Source organism: Argentina anserina, chromosome 3, assembly GCF_933775445.1.
Source record: "Argentina anserina chromosome 3, drPotAnse1.1, whole genome shotgun sequence".
NCBI lineage: Eukaryota > Viridiplantae > Streptophyta > Magnoliopsida > Rosales > Rosaceae > Argentina > Argentina anserina.
The window spans coordinates 17,981,608-17,991,867 of NC_065874.1; positions in this window are offsets into that span (position 1 = coordinate 17,981,608).

Sequence of the window (10,260 nt, forward strand, 5' to 3'; positions counted from 1 at the left end):
AGCTGAAATTTTGTGGAGATGATCTATATGTTATAACCTAGATATTGGACGGTGGAGATGTGAAAACAAGATCGAAAAGTTGATAAAAATGAAAATCTGTACCTTAGCTTAAGGTACGGACCTCCGCAACTGAAAAGCTCCGTATATATATATATATATATATATATATATATATATATATATATAAAGCAGAGATTAATTACTTACAACTCTTACGGCTCTGATACGAGAGACCACAGAAGCATGTATTACAATGTTTTTATTGATTATTACTAGTAGATGACCATAATATTACAGAAGGTTTAATACAACAGAATGAAAATTAAAGGTTACTAACTAAGGACTTATGCATGAATTAGAAAGAACTATTACAATGAAGAAGCTCTCGGATTGTCCAGAGAGGGAGAGAAGAGAGGAATTGGAAAATTCCGAGGTACCTTCTGATGGGGGAGAGAGCCTCCTTATATAGGAAAACGAATCTGCTTTTACTGTTTGACTTTTGACTGTTGTTGAATAGTGGAGTGTCTGGCATGTGAGTGAATAGTATTTTGCCGGTTGACTGTAGCTTTTACTGTTTTGCCGGTTGACTGTAGCTTCGGTGGAAAAGTTAATTACTGGTTTTGACTGGGTTTGAGATGTACTGCTCTGTCTACAGTTCATACGGATCTTGGCTGTCTTGGTAGTCAGCCCATCTGGTTGGTTGACTCGGGCTGCTTCACTGTGGGCTTCTGATGATGAGGAGCAATTATCTTCATTATCTTCAGCTTCTGAAAGATTAGTAGCCTGTTGTGATAGAGTGACTGCTTGTTGCATAAGTTTTTCAGCCATTTTTTGTAGCGCTGATGCTGTGGTGGAGGTTGATTTTGAAGATGTAGACTTTTTTGACTTATTTTTCTGACTGGAAGAGGATGTTGTTTGGGCCGTGCTGGCCTGGCCTGGGCTTATTGCAAACGGCTGGTGGGCCAAAATGACTTCTGTAGGGGATGATTTAATTGTGACATGACCATGTGTTGACTGGAGATTGACCGGAGCTGTTTTAACTGTAACTTGGCCGGGAGGATTGTCTGCAAATTCTTTTTCAAACTGGGTGAGAATTCTGTCGGTGTTGAACTTGTCCCACCATTTAACTAGATAGTTTCTAGAAATACAAATTTTCATTGTGAAAGTCGTAATTCCATTTTAAGATCCAAGGGATTTTGTATTTTGACATGAACATGAGTGTTGGGTCAAAGTTTTCTTCATAAGTAGTATGGGGAACTGAAACTTCAAATTTTTTTATTGCTGATTGTAGGGCAGGAGGAAGAATATCATTAGAGGCACCATCGTACTCCCTCCATTCTCCAAACCATAAAGGGAACTGGCGGATGAATTTACTGTCAAAATTGATAAACCAAGAGTGACTGAAATCTTGTTTTTGATGGAGGCAAATTTTATTCCACGCATCAATATAATCATGATAGGTACATTCGAAGGTTGGGTGTTTGGAAAAAGCATCGAAACCCCCAATCAGATAATGGGATAACCTTTTTAATATAAAGAGAATGGTACAAAATTTTCTTTGTTGGATCTTGATTTTCATAGATGGCTTTAATTGAAATTGACTCAGAAGTAGTGAGACAATTGTGATAGAAATATAATGGTTTACCAGGAGGATAATGGTTGATTGGGCCATAGAAAAGTTTAGCCATAGTAATTGGTGATTTTAACTGTATTATGGATGGTTCAGCAAAGAAACAAAATTCTCTAGCCCTAAACTGATAAGGTGATGATTTCGGATGATGGACATACGCCGAGGGAGGTGGAGCTGTTTGGAGTTTGAAAGGATCATAATCATTGACTAATACTGACTGTAATTTGGCTTTGGTTGACTGAGAGTAGTTCCTAGTGGACTATATCTGTTTGTGACTGGCAGAAGAGTATGACCTGTATGGGGACGAGACTAAGAGATGAGGATGACTTGGGGTTTCATCTTTTATTTCATTTTTTACTAGTGATGGTGACTCAAGGTTTACTATTTCTTTTCCGGCCCTGTGGGAGCCGGGAGAGTTGAACCGTCGCATGATGAACTCTGCAAAAATTCTCGGGTTAGAAAATCCAGTATATGATTATCACTCCCCTTTATGAATGCAATTTCAAAATCAAAAATACTTAAAATTTCTTGCCATCTGGCAAAAATCTGTTTACTAGCAATATTTTGAACATCTTTTTCTAAGACATCTTTTGCGCTTTTGCAATCAACTCTGACTAAGAATTTTTGATTTAGTAAATCATCTTGAAATTTACTGATACATAAGACGATAGATAAAATTTCTTGTTTTATTGTACTGTAATTAGACTGGGCCGGGTTCCAAGCTCCGGAATGGAAACGGACAATTTGTTCAGGATAGGTAGGAGAAATTCGTTGTTTAAGTATACCACCATATCCTATGTCTGAAGCGTCAGTTTCAACTATTTTAAAAGCATCTGGAAGGGGAATTCCTAAACACGGCAATGTTTTAACATGACTTTTGATTTCCTTGACTATAGATGTATGAGTAAGGGTCCATGGAGGAGGATTTTTATTTAGTCTGTCAAATAAGGGTTTGCATTTCTTTCGGAGGTTTTGATAGAAATCCGCTATGTAATTTAATGATCCAAGAAATCTTTGTAATTGGGTCTTGTCGAGTATGACATCTAGAAATTTGTTTGCAAATTGGATAACTCGGTTAATGGGTTGGATCTGTAAATGGTGGATGTTAAATCCTAGGAATCTGATGTTTGACTGAAATAGCTTTATTTTTGAAGCGGATACTACTAAACCATTGTTTTTTATAATAGAAAAGAATTGGTGAAGATGTTTCCAATGTTGATCAATAGACTGAGAGAAGATTAGGACATCATCGATGTACATAATTGAAAAGTGACTGTAAGGATTAAAAATGTCGTTCATAATATTTTGGAATTCACTCGGAGCATTCTTAAGACCAAATGGCATTACATTCCATTCATAATGGCCGAAAGGAGTAACAAATACAGTTTTATATTTATCAGATTCATTGATTTGGATTTGCCAAAAACCTGATTTCATATCAAATTTACTATAAACTGCTGATTTATTTAGTCTGTTGATTAAATCTCTTTTGTTGGGAATAGGGTATCTAATTCATTCCAGGACTGTATTTAATGGTTTATAGTTGATGACTGCACGAGGAGTACCCCTTTCAAGCTTAGCACTTTTTTGAACATAAAAGGCGGCACATGACCAAGGAGATTTACTAGGTCGAATTATTCTTTTTCTGAGTAATTCATTAATTTCATTTTTGCAGAATTCCATGATTTCGTGACTCATCTGTATTGGACGAGCTTTGGTAGGGATATTTCTTTCATTAAATTCTTTTATATATGGTAGGAAAACGATATGTTTTTTCCTATGCCAAAATGCCGTAGGAAGATCAGAACACAGTTCTTTAATTATTTTTTCTTCAAAATTTTTTATTTTACTTTGAAGAGTGGTATCTTGAAGTTGGTTTATAAACTGTGGAGGATAAGACCGAGAGGGAAGAAAATATACATCTTGGTAAATTGGATGATTGTTGAAGGATTAAATGCATTATTGAAATGTATATATATGTTGTTTGGCCGGGAGGGAAGAAAATGTACCTTCCGGCATTATTATGTTTGTTTCTATGTTGTGTGACCGGAGGGGAAGAAAATGTACATTCCGGCATTATTGTGATTATGTTGTTGTTTTGACCGGAATGGAAGGAAATGTACCTTCTGGTATGATTGATGTTATTGTTGTGGTGTTGTGAAGTGGAGTGGGTGAGTTGTCAAAACCGTTGTTGCTAAAGTGGCGAAAATGTGTTATTTTGATTGTTACGCCAAGTGGCGATAGGTAGTGTCAGAACCATACCTTGACCGGGTTTGGGAAAGATTAATCTAGACCTTTAGTTTGTGCCTATGATTCATGGGAGCATAGTGCTGACCGACTCATGAGTATTATTGTGGAGATGATAGGAGCACTTTATGCGACGCTTTTAACATGTTTTTACCTCAATTTGTATTTTGCTTAGCCCTTATTGTTGTACTATTTAGTCATTGAGTAGTAGTAAGAGTCTTGTGCGGTATTGGATGCATTTTTGTGCTTACATGAGTTTAAAACACATAATTGGTCTAGAGTCCTAGTTTGACTAGGAATCCTTGTTAGGTTTCGAAACTAATTATCTCTTACTTATGATTTTATTTTCTTATTTTCAGATTGGATTGAAGAGATAATTAAAGAAAAAGAGATGAAGCCCAAGTCATGCAACAATTAAATAGAAGATGATGATTAAAGACATAAAACATGGCATGATTTAGGGCATAAAACATGACATGATTTAGGGCATAAAACATGGCATGATTTAGGGCATAAAACATGGCATGATTTAGAGAGATAAAAATGGGATTATTATAGGAAGAAAGAGGCAAGTTAAAACCCTTCATCTTTCCTCTATATATACATGGCTTCACCTCTCAAATAAGATCACTTCTCCTTTGCATTTAAGAGCCAAAACTCTACCAAAATACTACCTCAAACATCATTCACCAAAATAGCAAGTCATTCTCCCCCATATACAAATTCCATCTCCACCAAAATCACCATTGAAGACACACCTCCAAGGTTCCTACAACGTGTGATTCTCGCAACTCATGTCCATGGGTTTGTTCGTTTTTGTTTTGTTTTTACAATACTTTGTCTATGAAGATTGTAGTATGATGTTTGTGTGGGATTATTGTTTTATTGGGTTTTTGGATCTTTGTCGAATTGATGGTTTCCTATAATTAATGAGTTTGTATTTCTATTGTTGTGTTATAATCATCTTTCTCATATTTTTAGATAATTTTCAGATATGTGCATATGAATTTAGTGCTTAGATGCAGTCCCTAAGATTGTGTTTGAGTGCTAGATTCATCAACCATATTGACACAAATCGAATCATGCCCTAAGTACGTTCGGTTTGTGTTGATTAAAAGTGGTAAAAATTCTGGAAATTTGCATGTGAAACCATGGTGGGTGACGCCATACATGAAACATGTCTCCAACAAAGATTTGATGCTTAAATATAATCTTGTTTGATTTCTACTCTAAGTGTTATTCAATTCGATTGCATGCAAATTTAGATTAGGCCCTAAGTCAATCTAAATGTTAATTGAAATCTTACATGATTAGATGATCCCCTAAGGCTCTAATTGTATTAGTGTCTAAAAAGTATGTAATTGGTCTAATTAGAATGCATGATAAGTTCGAACTTGTAATTATGTGGTGTAATGGTAAATTTGGTTTAAGTTTGTTAAAGAGAAGTTGATCATGTAAATAGTAATTTAGGTTTTATTTTAGTAGTTAATAATCAATCTCAAACCTTCCATTATTTGTTAACACTAAAACTTTAGAGTTCCCTTCAATTTCTCGGAAATAACGATCCATGCTTATTCTATAATAACGATGATGTTTTACAGGGTTTATTAAAGACGTTTTAATTAACGCTCTATCAAGAGAACCATTCATGGGAGTACAATGTTGACCGACTCATGAATGACTCCATTGTTGTGGTGTGTCATCTCTGATGACGCATGTGTTGGGTAAGTGTGAGTGGTGTGGTTATGTGGATGTGATGACAGTGTTGGAGTGTGTTGTTGATAATGCCGTGGATATTATTGTGAGAATGTGGAGATAATGATGTTATTTGAGAATTTATAAATGCATGTTTGTTGAGTATTTCTTTTCATTTACTCACACCAGGTGCGAAGATGACTGAGTTTGTGTTGCAATCCCAGTGTACCAATTATGGTGCAGGGGGTAGTGTTGCAGGTACTTCTTAGTAGTTGAGCCGTGAGAGGTGCGCTGCGAGACAGCTGAGAGTTGTTGATCCAGTTGTTCCCTTTATTGGTTGGTGAGGTTTTTGTGTGAAATGGAAACTGTACATCTTTACATTATGTAATTATATTGTAATACAGTTTCTATAACCAAGTTAGTTTAAACTCTGAATGTATATAAAACTGCTGTAATGTAATTTCATTTATTGAAGTTATTTTAGAGTTGTTAGCGGCCTTAAATTTTGAAATTTTACTGTTCAGAATTTAGGGTTGTTACAGTTGGTAGCAGAGCGTAGGTTGCATATTTGGTGATTTTATCAATATCATCCAAGAGCGATGGCCCGAATTGCAGCGGATTCCCATCATATGCTTTTTGGTATTGATATGTCATTGGGTATGTAGGAGTGTTAGGAGCCTTACCTTAGGGTTCGGTACTTTGAGTCTGCTACCTAATAGGATTGTATAATCCTTTTATAATCTCTCATACGTGTCTTGGTTAATACATGTGGTACACAACTTACACTTGGTCTAAGTTTTAATACCTGTATTGATTAAGTGCTGAAATATATAGGTGATGGATTCACGGGGATGCAGGTCTAGATGCCGAGGTAGGGCAAGAGGTGGAGGCCGAGTTCACCATGAGGAGGAACTTCATGTAGAGCAGCCTGACCATAGGATTGGCGTCCATGATAGGGACGAGTCCTCAAGCTGGTCAGGGACATTACTAAATTAGCTGCACCGACCTTTCATGGGGGTCTCAATCATATGGTAGCCGACCATTGGATCGAGAACATGGAGACCTACCTTGACTTGGTAGTGTGCTCCGAGGTGGAGAAGAGGATGATAGCTACCTTCTTTTTAAGGATGATGCCCTGGCTTGGTGGAAGAGTACGAAGAGAATGAAGGATGTATCCACTTTGACTAGGGGGAAGTTTATGGATCTCTTTCGGGACAAGTACTTCCCATCTACTGTAAAGGAGGAGCTTGAGCTTCAGTTCCTGGCACTACCAGGGGAACATGACGGTCATGGAGTATGATGCTCGTTTTGACCAGTTGTATCGGTTTGTGAGACCAACGGATGTGACTTCCTTAGCTCAGAAGTTTCTACGGGGACTTAGACCTGAGTACAAGAACATCATAGATGCACTCTGCCTTGCTACCACGAAGCTGATTTACGAGAGTGCACTGAATCTAGAGCCAGTGACCGGAGGGGATGTTAGAGTGAAGTAGCACAGAGAAATGCTCAGGGGAAAGGAAAGGCAGTGGCCTCGAGTAGTGGTATAACGGGTCATAGGGGAGGAGCATGTAAGAAGCAGAGGACCCAGTGGTACCCTCCAGCTAGGGTGGCAACCGCACCTTTCAGAGCTGCATCACTTAGGCACGTCGAACCACAAAGATGTTACAGTTATAGGGAGACTGGCCACATTGCTAGGGATTGCCCTAGACTTAGGGCCAGTGCATGCTTTACGTGTGGGCAAATTGGACACATGGCTAGGGAGTGCCCACGAAGACAGGGTCAATAGGGCAATCAGCAGAGGCAGCTACCTGCTGGGCAAACAAGAGTGTTTGCCATAGGACAGGGGAGCACCAGAGTAGAAGGTACCATATCTATTTTTGACTTCCTTGCTAGAGTATTTTTTGATACGGGAGCAACCCATTCTTTCATATCCAATTCTGTAGTGGAGCTTTTGGGCTTGACACCTACACTTCTTAGAAGTTCTTTGTGCGTAGTGTCTCCTCTTGGTGTGTCATTAGAACTTAGGACAAAAACCAATACTTATGTTCTTGTGATTGGGGGTAGAGAGTTCTTTGCAGTAGGTTTCTCCAATCATTTTGCTAACTAACAAAACACAAAAATAAACTTGTATAATAATTCAAGATGTCCTTGCCCGTTCAAATATGCACCATATTCATTCTAACATTCTAAAACCCAGTTGCCAAAGATCTCATATCTCATAACCTCGGCCAAACGCAGAAAAATCCATACATTGATAATAACATGCACAAACCAAGAACATTTTATCTTTGCTGAGATTGCGATGTTGGTTGCTGAAGGCTAAAGCATATGAGAGAAGGGTGAAGAGCTCAAGGAGAGCTGGTGCTAAGGCTAGCAATGACTTGGCATTTGTGTTAAAGTTTTAGCTCCTTGGAAGATTTGAAAGGAAAACAATTTAGAGATTCTTGATAGAACCCATAATCAATAGAAATCGGGAGGCTCAAAGATTTAATTTTTTTTCAACTCTGAAGTTCGCAGGTGAGGGATGACAGACCAAGAGAAAACTAATCAACATAGGGACTGAGGGAGAAGGGCGAAAATATACTTATGTATATGGCTGTCGGTTTTTTAAGGGCGAATGTGGAGAAAAACTGACTTGGGCTAAGACTAACATTGTTGTGATAAATGATAAAAAACAGGGGTAAAACTATCTTTAGTTTACGCCTCGACTCAGAGCCGCACTATTCATTAGCCGAGACTCTTCCTTAGTAGCTAAGACTAACATTGTTATAATAAATGATAAAAAACAGGGGAAAACCTATGTAGCACGGACACGGACACGAGTGTCCGTATTGGACACGATTCGATACGTAGACACGGCATATATAAATTTTTTTGGACACGGACACGTGGTGGACACGTCAATTAAAATTATTTTAATATATATATATATATATATTTTTTTTAATTTAAAAATTAATTTAAAATTTTGAAAGTATTTAGATGTATATATATTAAAGTGTGCATAAATATGACAAAAACTGAATCTGTTGGAATGGTTGAGGATTTGTTGGATCATTTGGATGACAAATGTTCGAATCCCACCACAAGCATTTATATTTTTATCATGAGTTTATCTCCTTATATATATTAAAGTGTGCATAAATATAACAAAAACTGAATCTGTTGGAATGGTTGAAGAGTTGTTGGGTGCCTTGGATGACCAAGGTTCGATTCTCACCATAAGCACTTTCACTTTTATTATGAATTGGTGCGTGTCCGCGTGTCCAATTTGGATACTCGCGTGTCCGATTCCGACACTCGCGTGTCCGGGCCGTGTCCAAATTGAGTTCGCGTGTCCGAGTGTGTCCGTGTCGGACACGCAATACGGACCCTTGTCCGCGTGTCCGTGCTTCATAGGGGAAAACTGTCTTTATTTTACAGCTCGGCTCGGAGTCACACTATTCATTAACCGGGACTCATCCTTAGTATATAGTAAACTAGCCTTAGTGCCAGCGCTCACTGCCAGAGTGCGTTTTGAATTTTTGATAGTTTAAATTAGATTGTATTAAAAATAAATCATAATAATACATATTCATTTTAAACAACATTAAATTCCATAAATTGCAGAAGAATAGTTATAAATTTATAATACATTTTAGTTATATGTAAAATCTCCTTGTTCTCCAGATCAGCTACTAATTACAATAACAAATTGTTGCCCAAATATACAAAAGAAATGATGGCAAATACTTGTGTCATCAAATCCTTTTATCATAATCTTCTTCTATAGCTTTGTTATTCTCTAGATATTAATTCTTGGAAATTGTTATAAAATACAGCATAATTATATCACCATAAATCTGTACTGAACTTTTTTAATGCAACCTGCCAGATTTATGTTCAAATATAAAAAGACTACCTATAAGGAACTTTGCCACTGAGAATAGATTTACAGATGTCAGCTCCGGTCTAATTATGAGTGAAGAGCATACGAGTGATTTTCAAACTCATGAAAAAGGGCAAAATTGTCCCGACTGTAGCATGTGAACACCTGTAGAAGATGATCAGGGCCGGCCCTGAAAAATTTGAGGCCCAGTGCAAAGAAAAAAAAATGGGCCCTTCCCCACACAAAAAAACAAACAGAAAAAAAAAATTGGCCCTTATATTGAAAAAAAAAACAAACAAACAGAAAAAAAAAAAATTTGGCCTTGGCCCAGTGCGGTAGCACTGGCTGCCCCCCTCAGGGCCGGCCCTGAAGATGATAGTTGCAAATGCCCGTACTGTAGCATGTGAACACTATATACTGTAGCGGGTGAAGAGTAAAGGCGCTTCACTTTATTCATAGAGACTAGGGTCCTTGCCGCATGTTGCTGCGGCCATTTGAAGCCTATTTTCACCAATAGTCGTCCATAAAATTTATATGCTTTCTTGTATGATGTAAGGTCTTAATACACAGGGTATTGATATTTTGAACCATCAATATCTGCGCAAATGATAGAGTACTATTATGCATATATGAACAATTGTAAAAGTTTCAAACAGCTAACAGATAGACTACCTATTCTATTTCTTTGATATGATGCCTGCCCACATGCACTTGATGTGAACTCGTCATCATCAGCAAATATAGCAACAAAACATAAACTACCAACAACCAAATTTATGATTAAACCTGATTCCATGGCCATAGAACCAAACAAAGCAGT